This window comes from Triturus cristatus, chromosome 2_2 (assembly GCF_964204655.1).
Source record: "Triturus cristatus chromosome 2_2, aTriCri1.1, whole genome shotgun sequence".
NCBI classification, from domain to species: domain Eukaryota; kingdom Metazoa; phylum Chordata; class Amphibia; order Caudata; family Salamandridae; genus Triturus; species Triturus cristatus.
In genome coordinates, this window is record NC_140582.1 from 283,589,394 (window position 1) to 283,605,905 (window position 16,512).

General features: G+C 45.8%; 1 protein-coding gene across 1 annotated transcript in view; it reads left to right on the forward strand.

Moving 5' to 3' along the window:
* Positions 1–16,512, forward strand: part of LINGO2 (leucine rich repeat and Ig domain containing 2) — a 3,888,832-nt gene that overhangs the window by 2,440,771 nt on the left and 1,431,549 nt on the right. The window lies entirely within an intron of this gene.

Sequence of the window (16,512 nt, forward strand, 5' to 3'; positions counted from 1 at the left end):
AACAGGTGGTCTTACTATCAAGGTGGGGAGAGAGGTAAAGCTCATGGGGCCATATTATCAAGAACGGCGACAACATTATCGCCGGTTTAGCGGCAGGAAACTGCCGCTAAAGCGGTGATAAGAGGCTTGATAATATGCCCTTGAGAATTCCAATAGAAGCCCAGGTTCTGGTGTGACGGACACCAAACCTAGGCTTCTCTTGGAATTCTCAAGGGCATATTATCAAACCCTTTATCGGCGCTTTAGTGGCGGTTTCCTGCCGCTAAAGCGGCGTTAATGTTATCGCCGTTCTTGATAATATGGCCCCATGAGTGGTATTAATATGGTGGAAAGATTCAAGGGTGTAGGAAGGAAGGAAAAAAATCTTTGTTCAATACAGAATGAGGCTTGAAGTCCATTGGGGTTTGCAGGGGATGGCGATTTTGCTACCCCTAGCTTGCACTCGGACAGCTCTGTCGCCGCGTTTCTTATCTGTGGTATTTGAAGTCTAGAGGTCAGAGCCAGGAATAGGAAGTACACTTACATTCTGTAGCTTACACTGCCATGCCTTTTTACTAGTCCTGCAGCAGGGAGTTGGAGACCATTAAACCAGTGAGGTAGGGAGTCAAATGTGTGTTTTCATGGGTGGGTGAGTTAAAAAGTTTGTGATATCTCTTCTGATAACCATGGAATTTTGATGAATCAACGACCATGTGTTAAGAAGAAGTAAGCAAAAATTTAGCGTGTTATGATTTCAGTCATCCCTAAAGAGACACTGCCCTGCTCTCATTACGCTCCTTCTCCAGGAACGCAGGATGAATTGGCCCTGTTTACAATTCTATCGGTATGTTCCGACCCGCCCATAAACTCCTTTTTACGTAAGTTTCGGAAAAATAAGTCGAAAGGCATTTAACGCATCCGATAATTATCGGATCAGTTAAATGGCTCAACCTTCGTTAATTTTCAGCAGGCCAACCTGACGAAATTTAATGGGGGAAAATAATACAGTATTTACCATATCATCTGGATTTTGTTTCATTAACACCAAAATCTGCATGTTATTCCCAACTAACTCATAATAGATGCTATTTATAGCACTTAATAAATAATGTACCTTGTGGTAATGATACAGCCAGCTACGTTGTTCATCAGATGCGATAAATAATACCTAAACTCACATTCAGGGCCATTGTGTAGCAAATGAAGGCAATGAGGAAATGTGGCACCCTTTCCCACAAATGCTGTCCAAAATCCCCTTGCTTCAGATCCCTTAGCACCCCGAGCAGAAGAATACACTTCTTGGCTGGAAGTTTATCTTCCTCAAAAGCCTGAGTTGATCATTTGAAGATCACTGGCTACCACGTTTAGTGGCACCTAATTCTTGATGGGGCTGATAACATGAGTTAATGAACACATCAGGAATAACAAGATCCAATAGAACATTGTGGGTCCTGGGCTTTTTACCCAGACCCTGTGCCTGCTCAATACAGGTGAAATGTCCAGATGAAAGCTGGATAGAAAGCTTGTGGAATTCGTGTTAAAACCAGAGAATCTTGGGTGGTTATCCCCAAAACGTTTAATCATGAGTATTTACATCTCCTGCTCATTTTGATGCATGCGATATTGGTTGTTTAAGGGAGGCAGAAAGGGGGATATTTGGTTTGTTTCCAGCCCACTTGTAATGAGGCCCCAAATGTACTTGGCAAATTTGGCCATCTAAAAACAATCCGAACATTGTTAGAATGCACTCAGAATATATGAGATAAAACAGGGGAACAACCTTTACAACGCAACTTTTACAACGCACTACACTTGCAACGCATTTTTTACAACGCAAAATCCATTACAACGCATTCCATTACATAGCATGACACTACAACGCATTTTTAAAAACTACCTTTACAACGCATTCCATTACAACGCATACTACCTTTACAACGCATACCATTACAATGCATAATATTACACTACACTATCCAACACTTACCCTACTGTTGCACCCCCTGGAGTTAGAATAGTAATTTTTACCCCTATACTATCCAACACTTACCCTACTGTTGCACCCCCTGGAGTTAGAATAGTAATTTTTACCCCTATACTATCCAACACTTACCCTACTGTTGCACCCCCTGGAGTTAGAATAGTAATTTTTACCCCTATACTATCCAACACTTACCCTACTGTTGCACCCCCTGGAGTTAGAATAGTAATTTTTACCCCTATACTATCCAACACTTACCCTACTGTTGCACCCCCTGGAGTTAGAATAGTAATTTTTACCCCTATACTATCCAACACTTTCCCTACTGTTGCACCCCCTGGAGTTAGAATACTAATTTTTACCCCTATACTATCTAACACTTACCCTACTGTTGCACCCCCTGGAGTTAGAATAGTAATTTTTACCCCTATACTATCCAACACTTACCCTACTGTTGCACCCCCTGGAGTTAGAAAAGTAATTTTTACCCCTATACTATCTAATACTTACCTTAAATGCAATTTAATATTATGGGTTGTAATGGTATGCGTTGTAAAGGTAGTATGCGTTGTAATGGAATGCGTTGTAAAGGTAGTTTTTAAAAATGCGTTGTAGTGTCATGCTATGTAATGGAATGCGTTGTAATGGATTTTGCATTGTAAAAAATGCGTTGTAAGTGCATGCGTTGTAAAAGTGTGCGTTGTAACGACATACATCCGATAAAACACCTCCAAATATTTAAAATCAGGATATTGCAAGAAACCAAGGAGTTCATAATTTGATGTTTACACAAGTTCTGCTGATTTTCCCCTTCATGTTTAGTCTTGGCATATTAGGCATAAAACACCCTGTGAAATACATATTGTGTAAGTTCATTCCCAGAGCTCTTTGCCACTCTTTTTGCCCTCCATATACCAGGTCCATTTAGGTTCATGCTAGGTGCTATGAGACCTATGATAAGTGTACTTATACATATTTTAAAATAGCATAATAATACTTTTCTGATGCTTTGATATTTAAAGCACTTTGCATTTACAGGGTCCATTTAACTTCACATTAGGTGGTATGAGACCTAGGAAAAGTGGAATTATAAACGTTTTAAAAACTATTAATACTTTCAGACTTGTTGGCCTTGAATCATAATGCCACTGTATCCTAAGCCTTTATACACCCTTTTTAGACCCAGAGCGGGGTTGACTCCACTCCGCGGTGGTTTTCTCTTTCACCTCATTCTAGTGGCGGTTTATTATATCATTCCACTTCCAATAAATAGTTTGCACTGAGATGCTTGAGGGATTATTTTGCATCTCAGAAGCACACTGAATCATCATCACACATTTGATTCACTTTAGGGTTTGCTGATGGAATGAGGAAATTATATAAGGCACCATCACTCATAAACTTCTTAATGGGAATTTAACCAGGAGAATTAGCATTTTTAAAGGGAAACTGCAGGAATGCCCTTTTTGCCTGGGACTTTTGGCTTGTATATTTATCCTCAAGTGTAAGCCTTTAGGAAAGATAAGTGAATTATATATATATCCCAGAATTTGGAGAACAAGATGACTTTGTTAGCAGATGATATCATCCTGTACACTAAAGATCAAAACAAAAAACAAAAACAAAAAACTATTTCCTGAATGGAGGAGATCACGGATGACTTTGGGGCTTTCACAGGGTACTCAATACACAATGAGATAATGGATTGAAAACTAAAAAATAGCAGTAAAAATCTAAGACCAGATATTTGGACTTTAGAGTTACACAAAAACTTGGGGAGTTACCGAAAACTAATTTGATTAAGGAAATGAAACAGATCAGTGAGCTATCTAACAAAAAAAGAGCATGTCTCCTTTAGACAATATATGGGCAAACAAATTTGATTAAAAAGGAGATCCTTCCCAAATTAATGTACTTGCTTAACACTATATCGCTGTCCTTCCCTAAAGATTGTACTGCAAAGATACAGCCAAACTTGGCCATTTCTTATGGGCTTCCAAAAGAAATAGGCTTAGTTGGATGAAATTGAGAAGGAAGCTTAAGCAAGGCGGCTTGCTGCTTCCCGATGTTCAGATGTAAGATGAGTGTAGCCTACTGGATTAAAAACAACTGTCTGAAATGCTGACATAATTGAGGTGCTGGTGTTCAGGAACAATACTTCCTCTAAACTTGGACTCTCACCCACACCGTCTGACCATGCCCGCAATCTTGGCATCATCCTTGGCAGCAAACTCACCATGAGTACTAGATCAATGCAGTCTCGTCTGCCAGCTTCTTCACTATTCGCATGCCCTGGAAAATCTTCAAATGGCTCCCTGTCAACACAAAGCAAACCGTCACCAGTCAGTTGGACTACAGCAATGCACTCTACATCAGTATGACCAATCACCTCATGAAGAGAATGCAGACTCTTCAGAATGCAGCAGCCAGACCCATCCTCGACCACCAGAAACAGACCCACATTACCCCCACCTCAAGAAGCTTCACTGCCTCCCCATACAAAAGTGATGTCAATTCAAGATGCTGATTCACGCCTACAAAGCCCTCCATGATCAAAGACCAGCTTACATTAACCAATGCATGTACTTCCATCAACCTTCCAAGCAACTGCTTTCTGCCTGCCTCTCCCTCTCTCACACACCATACATCCTCCCAAGCAACAGTGTAGGACGCTCCTTGTCCTACCTCACTGCCAAGTCCTGGGACAGCCTCCCCTTCACCTTTGGGCCTCACCCTCTCTCTGAGTTCAGGAATGGACTCAAGCCCTGGCAGTTCAACTGATCCCCCCACAGCGTAGCCCTCAGCGCTTGGATACGCTCGTTGGTGACGAGCCGTGCTTTATAAATCTTGTTGATTGATTGATTGAAATGTATTGTTACGCTTTCCAATTTAAGAACTGCAGAATACTTTTCTCCAGACATGATGACTCATGGAGATTAGGGGTGTATGACTCCATGTTGAGATCCCTAGGACAGGATAGTTTTCTACATAGATTTGGTGACCCCTGATTCTTTAAAAAAGAGCAACTGAGTGTATTTATTGCAAGCTTTTTTAGAAGTTTGGCATGACCTAAAATAAATCCTAGGTATTGATTACTATACAACATATTCCCCAATCTGATATTCCCCTGGTACACTAGATTTTCTGAAAGACAAACTTAGTCCCCCACTAATAGAGGTAGGCCTAGTTTATGGGGGTCAACTACGAAAGGGATCAGAACTAATTTCATGGGAGCTTTTTCTGGTCCTCTACACACAACTGGAATACATGCGAAAGCTGAGAATACAGAGAGACAGTACAAGATCCTTTATCACTGCAAAGGAGGGGTCCATATGGTACTGGGAGTAAAAAATAGCAACGGATAAGAAGCTGAAGATCCACTAAATCCCTGGGAAGGATATTTGTCCACACCTGAGCAGACAAACTTATGGCAAGTATCTTTGAGTCTTGTTTATCATTAGATCTGCTCTCTTAAAGAAGAAGAATTTCTATACACTCTGCAAAACATACCTGACGCCAAGGAAGATGGCAAAAGTTATCAGGGGAGTCGAGTCTTGCTGCAAAGGTTGCGGGGAAATCAGCCCCAATGATGAGCATGTTTGTATCCTGTCCTGCTCATGTTTAATTTTGAGAATATATAAATGATATATTCTCAGAGATCCTAGGTTTGATGACAAAAGTAAGCCTCTATTTGATTCTTTTTGCCACTGACATTGAGTTCAGTGCACTGATATCTCTATCTTAGAAGAGAATTCTCTTTTTGATGACACTTATGACAATGGGAGAGAGTTGCATATATTGGCTACAGACTAGCACTCCCATGGTACATGAATGGTAGAGATTGGCCAATAAAGTGTGTAGCCTGCATTTAAACATTTGTAAAAGGAAAAATCCAAATTCATGTGGGCTGAGATGTTATTATGGCTAGCAAAAAAATCAGAATTAGTCTATGCATAGGCGTCTGCGGGAGGGGGGCAAAGGGAGGAACTTGCCCCCCCCCCTGGATTTTCCACTTGCCCTTTAATGACTATGTCTCTACGATTTGACATTGTCAACAAGGGTCGGAAGAAGGATAACGTTGAAGTTATGCCCTCCCCCTGAAAAAATAATTTTGTGGATGCCCATGGTTCTATGATTCTGTCAATACTTGCTGAAATAGCTTGACTGTCAAAATTTCCTTGTTCCGAATGATTTAAAGCATCAGCTTTCAGATGGCCAAAGACATATTGCCAGTATACAATCATCATCTACTGGTGATTGAGGACAGCAAAAATCATCACACATAAAAGTATTAATCTTGTAGACACATTGTATAGAGTGGGCAACTGTATTTTGTTTTATGCATTTACTGCACTATATATTTTAGGTCTGGTTTTTCCAGCACCTCTCTGAACCAGACCTAATGCTAGAACCACTTTCAGTCATTGCTTTCTTTGATCAGCCTGCTTCAGTCATTGACTGTAAAACATTGTCAAACATGTCTTGGCTCAACCCAATGGACTTTTCATTTTTTACCTAATGCTATTGGGTATTTTAATACATCCTTTCACCTCAATTTGTCTGCTTCAATTGAACTATATGATAGATTACTTTACAACTATAGGACTTTCTTTCCACCCCTGCTATTCCCTCCCATGTGTCATGCACCAATGAGCCAATATGGCATATGCTAGCACATTAAACCCACTAATATTGACTTTGCTAATGTTTGTTTTAACTTTTTTTTATCAATAACTCTAATTGCAAACCATTCCGATGCCCACTTCTTGATACCATCAGAAATCTTACTGCTCCATAAATTAAGCAATAATAGCAAACAATTAACACATGGCATACATTTATGCATGTGAATGATGGACAGAACCAGCTTTGTGAATCATTCGCATGCATAACTTCCTACTTTTCAAGTGACACATTTATTGTTACCAAGCAGTTCCAATATTCAATGTAAGGACCAAGAGCTCGAGTCACAAAATGTTTCCCTACATAAGCATCACTTAGGTGCACAAACATTGTACTTACATTGTGAGATACCACATCTTGAGTTACAGATTCATAATAAGTGGAATTTCCTGATACATATTGCAAGAAGGAAAATTTCCCAGCTTCAGAAATATTCCTGCCAGTCCACTTCTAAAATATACACTGCTAACCTTTTAAAAACTTTAAAATGTACACGTGTAGAAGTCTACATCTAGATGGATCAAAAGGACATTCAGGTGATGTATGGTAAGCGTTTCTTTTAGTTGCTTTTCTCTGGAAGCTATTTTGTTTTTACATTTACTATAGCTAATCACCATGTTCAAGTTAATTAATGGACCATATCCGATAATTTCCAATTTGATTAATCATTAACCATAATACATTCGTCATGTGGCGGTTCTTCTCACATATATTAAATGAGTATAAACGCCGCCAGACCCAGACAAAGTCATTAACAAAATCGATTACTTTAACAGTGTGTGTAAATATTCTGTGTCATCTTTAGTCACCAGTTTTATATTTTAATAGTAAACAGATACACTCAAGAAAAAATGAACATCGTAAATTACCCTCTTACTTTGATTTCAAATTCATTTTCATGCCATTTATTTTACTTTTCCTATATATTTTTTTTCAAATGCAGTCATTAATCAAAGTGGAAATTGATTGCATGTAATTTACCGAAACCTTTCTCTGTAGGCTCCAAAACAATTCTGTGCAAAATACCTGCGCAACCGATTGGAAAATCCAAGCCTGCAGCCCCTAATTAGCATATGAAGGTCCTACTCTTTCTAGCTCTTAACGACCTTGCATGCACTTGCTCTGGTTTCACCTCGGAAAAGAATGGAGACTTGTTACTGGAGGATTTACGGTATAAAGGGATTTGGCTCTGAGTTCCAGAGGCATATAGATGCCAGTTCCTTACAAAACACAAAGGCACGGATTTACAAAGTTGCCACTCGACACAGTGCCAGTGGCGGCTCCCCGAGGGAGTGCTGCGCGGTGGTGGTGTGGGGCGGGGGAGGGGGGTAGTAAACTCCGGCATACGGCCGAACAGAGTTAAGTAAATAAATATACAAATAAAACAAATTACATTGAACGCGCTGCATCGTCATTTGGCATACTACCCCCCACCCTGCCCCTCCCCCACCCCGCCCCACCACCCCGCAGCACTCCCTCGAGGAGCCTCCACTGCGCAGTGCTGCAACCAAAGTTGCCATGCGGTGTAAGAGGCAGCAAGCAGGATAGAGCCATATCTACTGGGATATCTGCTGTCTATCTCGTGCTAGCACACGAGAAACAGCCTTTACATTGTGGCTCGAACCACGCTGTGCCCTAACAGCGTGGTCCAAACCACGAATGCGTCGTTACAATGCATTTCTTTTTTTTTTTAATCTTTTTTATTAAACACGCCAAACATGCTTCAGATCAACATCATTCAAAAGAGTATATTTGGTGGATTGACATGTACAACAAGTACCATGAAGTGCACAATACATCGTTACCATGCATTTCTTTACCACACACGTCATTACAAATGATTTGCCTCACGGAAAGCATTGCTGGACTACTGTTGGACTTTAAGTCCAACACTTTCCCTACTGTTGCGCAGTCTGGATTTGGAATAGTAACTTATACTTATTCCAAAGTCCAGTGCTTTCCCTAAGGCAAGTTGCTATAACAACTTGTGTAGTAAAGGAATGCATTGTAAAGATACATTTATGGTTTAGACCAGGGTTACTCATAGTACGGCCCGCGGGCCGCCAGCGGCCCGGCAAGCCTTCCTCGGCGGCCCGCGGACCTTGCAGACATCCTACATGTGTTTTTAAAAAAAATTAAATAGTGTTAGCTAACACTGCCGGTTGCAGCAGCCCGGACTCTGAGACTCTGCTCTGTGGGGGCCGGGGGACTCCAGTGATTGTCAAAGTGGAGATGCAGGGGCCTAAGAGGTGAAATACAATAAAGCTTTATTAACATGTAAATGGTCTTTTAAAGACCTGTGAAGTACTCGGGTGCGGCTGTGTGTGATTGCTGGGAAGCTGTCTCAGGGCGGCTGTGTGTGCGCGCTGGGAAGCTGTCTCAGCCCAGGCTTGAGGGTTGACACACACGGGCGAGATGACAGAGGGTGACGGAGGGAGGGAGAGGGAGACAGAGGGAGAGGGATAGAGACAGAGGGAGGGAGAGAGACAGGGAGAGAGACAGGGAGGGATAGAGGGAGGGAGGCAGAGAGAGAGACAGAGGGAGGGAGACGGAGGGAGACGGAGAGAGACGGAGGGAGGGAGATGGAGGGGGACAGAAGGAGGGAGAGGGAGGGAGAGAGAGGTAGGGAGGTAGACGGAGGGGAGACAGGGAGGGAGGGAGATGGAGGGAGACAAAGGGAGACAGAGGGAGAGGGAGGGAGATGGAGGTAGACAGGGAGGAAGGGAGGGAGATGGAGGGAGACAGAGGGAGGGAGACAGAGGGAGGGAGACAGAGGGAGACAGGGAGGGAGAGAGACAGGGAGAGAGAGAGACAGGGAGGGAGACGAAAAGAGGGAGATGGAGGGAGGGAGACGGAGGCAGGGAGAAGTACGGAGGGAGAGGGAGGGAGAGAGACAGAGGGAGAGGGAGGGAGACAGAGGGAGAGAGACAGAGGGAGGGATACAGAGGGAGGGAGAGAGACAGGGAGGGAGACAGAGGGAGGGAGGGAGACGGAGGGAGACTGAGGGAGGGAGGGAGACAGGGAGGGAGGGAGACACGGGCGAGATGACAGAGGGTGACGGAGGGAGGGAGAGGGAGACAGAGGGAGAGGGAGGGAGACAGAGGGAGGGAGAGAGACAGGGAGAGAGACAGGGAGAGATAGAGGGAGGGAGACAGAGAGAGAGACAGAGGGAGGGAGACGGAGGGAGACGGAGGGAGACGGAGGGAGACGGAGAGAGACGGAGGGAGGGAGATGGAGGGGGACGGAAGGAGGGAGAGGGAGGGAGAGAGAGGTAGGGAGGTAGACGGAGGGAGACAGGGAGGGAGGGAGACGGAGGGAGACAAAGGGAGACAGAGGGAGAGGGAGGGAGATGGAGGTAGACAGGGAGGAAGGGAGGGAGATGGAGGGAGACAGAGGGAGGGAGACAGAGGGAGGGAGACAGAGGGAGACAGGGAGGGAGAGAGACAGGGAGGGAGACGAAAAGAGGGAGATGGAGGGAGGGAGACGGAGGCAGGGAGACGTACGGAGGGAGAGGGAGGGAGAGAGACAGAGGGAGAGGGACAGAGGGAGACGGAGGGAGAGGGAGGGAGACAGAGGGAGAGAGAGAGACAGGGAGGGAGACAGCGGGAGGGAGAGAGACAGAGAGGGAGAGAGACAGGGAGGGAGAGGAAAAGAGGGAGACGGAGGGAGGGAGACGGAGGCAGGGAGATGTACGGAGGGAGAGGGAGGGATAGAGACAGAGGGAGAGGGACAGAGGGAGACGGAGGGAGAGGGAGGGAGACAGAGGGAGAGAGAGAGACAGGGAGGGAGACAGCGGGAGGGAGAGAGACAGGGAGGGAGAGAGACAGGGAGGGAGAGAGACAGGGAGGGAGAGGAAAAGAGGGAGACGGAGGGAGGGAGACGGAGGCAGGGAGATGTACGGAGGGAGAGGGAGGGAGAGAGACAGAGGGAGAGAGACAGAGGGAGACGGAGGGAGAGGGAGGGAGACAGAGGGAGAGAGACAGAGGGAGGGATACAGAGGGAGGGAGAGAGACAGGGAGGGAGACAGAGGGAGGGAGGGAGACGGAGGGAGACTGAGGGAGGGAGGGAGACAGGGAGGGAGGGAGACAGAGGGAGACAGAGGGAGGGAGGGAGATGGAGGGAGATAGAGGGAGGGAGGGAGACAGAGGGAGGGAGGGAGACGGAGGGAGACAGAGGGATGGAGGGAGACGGAGGGAGAGGGAGGGAGAGGGAAACAGAAGGAGAGAGAGGGAGGGAGACAGAGGGAGAGAGACAGAGGGAGACAGAGGGAGGGAGACAGAGGGAGGGAGACAGAGGGAGAGGGAGGGAGACAAAGGGAGGGAGAGAGACAGGGAGGGAGGTGGAGGGGGGAGACGGAGGGGGAAGACGGAGGGAGAGAGATGGAGGGAGAGGGAGGGAGGGAGAGGGAGACAGAGGGAGGGAGAGAGACAGGGAGGGAGACGGAGGGAGGGAGATGGAGGGAGGGAGATGGAGGGAGGGAGACGGAGAGAGGGAGATGGAGGGAGACAGAGGGAGGGAGACGGAGGGAGACAGAGGGAGGGAGGGAGACAGAGGGAGGTAGGGGGAGGGAGGGAGACAGAGGGAGGGAGGGAGATGGAGGGAGAGGGAGGGAGAGGGAGACAGAGGGAGGGAGGGAGACAGAGGGAGGGAGGGAGACAGAGGGAGGGAGACAGAGGGAGAGACAGAGAGGGAGACAGAGAGGGAGACAGAGGGAGGGTGACAGAGGGCGACGGAGGGAGGGCGACAGAGGGAGGGCGACGGAGGGAGGACGACGGAGGGAGAGAGACAGGGGGAGAGACAGGGGGAGAGACAGGGGAGAGAGACAGGGGGAGAGAGACAGGGGGAGAGAGGGAGGGAGGGTGAGAGAGGGAGGGAGGGGGAGAGGGAGAGAGAGAGAGAGAGATCTGTGTATGCTGGGTCTGGTGGCTCAGTGGACGAAGGCATCTGCTGCAGGGACCTGTGTTCAACCTCATGGTCACAATTTTTTTTTGCTTTAGCCCCGCACCTCCCCCTTGGACCCCGCCCCCACCGGTGCGGCCCTCGGCCACAAACCACACTGTAAATTTGGCCCCCGAGAGAAAGTTTGTGAGTACTCATGGTTTAGACCAAGTCTTTAAGGCAGGCGACGTAAATGCCTGCGTGGTTCCAACATACAACCCTAGCACACAATCAGGCTGCCTAGCGCAACACAGAAACCTTTGCTGCATAGTGCAAAGGAGTCTGCATCATGTATATGTGGGTTTTGTACTGGAAGGCTATCCTTCCAGTACAAAAAACTATACCTAAGCAAACTTTAAATCGTGTCTCACCTTGGTTGTGGGCTATACATTGCAGCGCACATGCAAAGTTGGAAAAGCTAGGTGAAGTAAAAACATTTGTCCTTTTTACGCCTATCTTGAAGAGACATTTTTTTATTGTAAAACCGTGTCTACTAGTGTTAGTAGATAGGGCTTTGCATCAAAAACCATGGATGGTTACATGGGAACACCCACATACAACCAATGGAATGCCTCCTTGATGCAAATTAATGAAAAGCAGTGCAAAGCATTTCAGGCAACTTTACATTGCAAATCGCATTCTGCTCTGGAGAGTAAATTCATAACAGAAATTGTGGACAAGTTTGTATTACTTTTGCGATGCAAAACCAGCACACAATGTTGGTAAATCTGCCCCAAAGTGTATCATCTGCACGAGCCTGTCAGGACCCATATGTCCGCAAAAAGAAATGATAGGGCTGAAACTTATGTTTTCTGGAAGAATAAATGTTGGTGAAGTATTTACTATGTTGGCCATCCACATCCTAATTTATTGAATTTCCTGATGACAAATATAGTTGGCTGCCAGTGGCAGGATAGAGGTGTCCTGCCCTCTGTGATAAATGCCCTTTGAACCGTGTTGCTGCAGCAAAAATACAATTCAAGGGGTGAACTGTGACAGAAGACGTGTATGGTGCAAACATGTTTCAGAGCACAGCATAAAAACAACTACAGAAATAGTCGAGAAAAATATATATCAGGTTGTTAATATTCATGAAATCATGACATCCTATCTCTGAAACGGATGTTCATTGTCCATGGGGATATACATTAGTCTAAACTGTGCATGTTGCAGGCCTGCCTACAAATTAGCATAGAAATAATGAGTGCGGTCTTACATCTCCACTCTTGTTAGCCCCTGTTGTGAAGTGGAGGAGTAGTCACAGAAATCTAATTTACCCAATGATGAGTTGTGAGTCTACTCTGCTAGTCTATAGGCTCCAGTGGGTGGCCTGCTGGCTCATTATGCAATACTGCCAAAGCGATAAATGATATCAGAAACACTGAAAGCAAAAACAACATTGTGGGTCTCTGTGTATGGTAATTGACTCAGGGAGTAATTATATCGTGTGTCTAAAGTCTTTTCCTTATCAGTTTTGTCTTCCACATGGACCAAGGAAGGAAACGTGTTTTTTTGTCAGCTTTGTAAAACATGATTGACATGGTAGAAAACAATCTGTTTACATAGAAAGGATAAGCATGCTCCCCCTTTATGCAGGAATCAATGCATAAAAGTTACTTCTTGACATAAAAGAATGCAACCACAGCACCTGGACAATGTGCAGCAAGGATTCTGCCATAAGAATTGGGTAGAAGAAAAGCGTCCATCTTTTAACATTTCATACGGGTAACCTTTGCCAGCTGGAACGTGATCAAATGTATTTTACATCTTCTATGTATGTATGTATGTATGTATGTATGTATGTATGTATGTATGTCTGTATGTATATGGTGTTTCTGTAGTGCAAAACTAACCAAAAGACAGCAGACAAGCACAAAGTCAACAAGTAATAGAAGAGGCCTCTGGTATGTAGATCATTAATGCATTGTTATTTAGTGTTCTTTAAAGAGATGAGTCTTCAAATCTTTCATAAATTGGAGCAGTGTTAGGAAAGTTCTGATGGATGCACAGATGTTGTTTGTGATCCTAGGTGCAGCGATGGAAAAGGCCTGCTGTCTGATTGTGTCCTGGCTGTGCTGAGAATAACCAGAGATGGTTAGCTTGTGCTAACATTTTGAAATGTACCTGTTTGTCTAGTGTAACTTAACATATATTTGGGTAAAATGCTATAACTTTCATTATGGGTGCCAAATGTAGCAACTGTTTCCTGACATTTGGGTGTCTTTGGCTACAGGCGACTATGTATTGGTGCTGAGGTACGATTCTCAACAAAGAGATTTTGTTGCAGCAGCCTGGACACCCATACTGGATTTCAGAAACATTGTCTATGCTGGGCTCCTAAAGAAAGAACTGTGCAAGCTTCATTCAATTTAGATCCAAGTAGACAAATCGTTGCTTGAACCTTAAGAGTTTGTATCATCATCACAGCCTTAAAAGAGATGTCCTTGCTCCTTGAGGCCTACAGAAAAAATACAAGTTCCATCTTCAAGGCATGAAAAAGAGCAAATACCCTCAGAAATTGGTATCCCACTATGACTTTGGTCAGAAAATGCTAATCCAATCACTCAAAGGAGAAATAATATAAAAACGCAAAAGCCCCACAACTTTGGAATCAACCCAGTTTACTGATTTTTAAGGGAACCCTAAAAATTGTCTTGTGGAGGAAGCTTTCCTCTCTTGCCGCGAAAACATTGAAGGCACCATTGTCCTTAGAAAATGGAGAGCCTAGTGTTAGACTTGGCATCTTTTGGCGTGTTTCCCCTGAGTTTTTGCTTTCTGACCTCCTAGTTTTGACTCTGTTTTTGCTGGTGTAGTGTGTCTGTGCACTTTTCTCAGTGCTGATCAGTGGTAAAGTGCAAGTGCTCCTGTGGTAAATTGTGTTATGGATTGGTGTTTCCATGATTGGCTATTTGATTTGCTTGTTAGTCCCTAGTAAAGTGCACTGATTGTGCCAGGGCTGTGTATCAAATGCTACTAGTGGGCCTTCAGCACTGATTGTGCCACCCACGTGAGTAGCCCTTACGGAGTCTGCACGCAGTTTTTAACTGCCTTGTCAACTTGGCCAGTGCACCCAGTTGCCAGTCCATCACCCTCCCTTTTCTTACGTGTCAGCCACCCCTAAGGTAGGCCCAAGGTACCCTTGTGGTCCGGGTGTGATGTATGTGGAAGGTAGGACATGCCCTGGTGTATGTGGCATGTCCTGATAGCGAATTACGGCCAATTTAGTTTAACGCCATTGCAAGGTTACCTGTTCTCCATAGGACAGAATTGGGTGTTTGTTTATACCATCTGATAAACATAACTGTCCCGGGGAATTAGGCAGGAAAATAAAGTTTAGAATGCCTGAACTCAGAATCTAAAGATGCATCTTTTCGGGAAGGTGATTTTTACATTCTGTGTTTGAAAATACCACTTATAGAAAGTAGGTATTTTCTTGCTCTGTCATCCCGTGTGCCTCTGCTGGAATGTGGATTGCCTGTCTGGGTTTTGGATGACAGAAGGCTGGGGGCAGGACTGGTTACAGATAGTCTAGGTGGGTCAGGAAAGTGCTGAATAGGCCTGGGCTGCAATTGGGGAATGGGGAGGAAATGTCCTTGCACCTCAAAGGGCTTGGTCTGCCTCTGACCATGCCGTCTCCACCTCCTGCCAGGAAGTCACACCAGTGAAGGCAGAACTGGTTCTGGCTGGGCCCAGACACTCTCTGCCTAAGAGATCAAAGGATTTTAGGATATAAATATTGGGGCCCAGACCCCTGAAATTTAGAACTCTTTTGGACTAAGAAGACTGCCAAGAAGAAGAGCCGGTGAAGCTGTGAGGAGGAACTACCACTTTGCTGTGTGCTTTACTGTGTTGGGCTGCAGTGGCTGTTTCTGTCTTGGGCAGTGAAAGGACTGGACTGAACTTTCTGCAATCTACTTTGTGAGTTGCTCCAAGGGCTTGAGGTAGAGCGTGCCACCTGTTCAAGAAGTCTCAGGAACAGCAAAGACTTCAAGCTCTTCTGCCCTCAGCACTGGGGACTGTGTGTTTTGTGCTGCAACAGAAGAAAAGCAACTCGAAGACGTCTACGACGCTGCTGCCGACTCTGTGTCCTGAAGGCACCGCATAGGGCACCGCCGCAACGCCGCAACGCGGCCCTGGTCTCAACGATGATGCCTGCTGACGTTGCCACCGAACCGCTGCTCGCACCGCGACCTGTGGGCACCGCCTCGCTTCACAATGATGCCTTGGTATCCCCGAAGATGCCGCTCCACTCCGAAATCTACGCCGCTGCTTGCACTGTGGTTTGAGGGCCCCACTCATAAAGTTACATGACGCACCACCCTCATCCCGCTTCGCAGCCTTGGCCTACTGACACCAGTGCTATCGACTACAGTTCACCAGCTGACGACAGCGCTTCAGCAACGCCGCCGCAGCTGCTTGCACCGTGACCTGCCAGCACCGTGATGAGCACTGCATTCACTTTGCACCGCGACCTTGGTCTCACCGATGATGACATCTGATGCCGCCACCAAGCCGCTGCTCGCACCCCGATCTTAGGGCATCGTACGCCGCACTGCTGCACTTTGCACCGCAGCACCCGACGCCTGCCGACGCCAGCGTTCCTGACTTCAACAGAGAGGAGATCAATCTGCAACACACGTGACTTCCAGGGCCCCGACGACTCCTGCACCGACCTCCGGATCCGACGCCTGCAGATGCCGTGCTTTCAGAAGCTCAACGAGAGGTCGCCGATGCCCTGTATTTCAAAAAAGGTACTGTTTGCGCGTCTTCCCGACACTGTAGCTGGCCCGCGACGCTGCGGTCAGCCAGAACTGTTTAGATTTGTTTGTTCATGACGCTGTGATAGCCCCGGACGGAGCTATCGACATCAAGGAACTATTTTTCAAGCATATTTTGATAACCGAAGATTTTTAAGTACTGTATTGTGGATT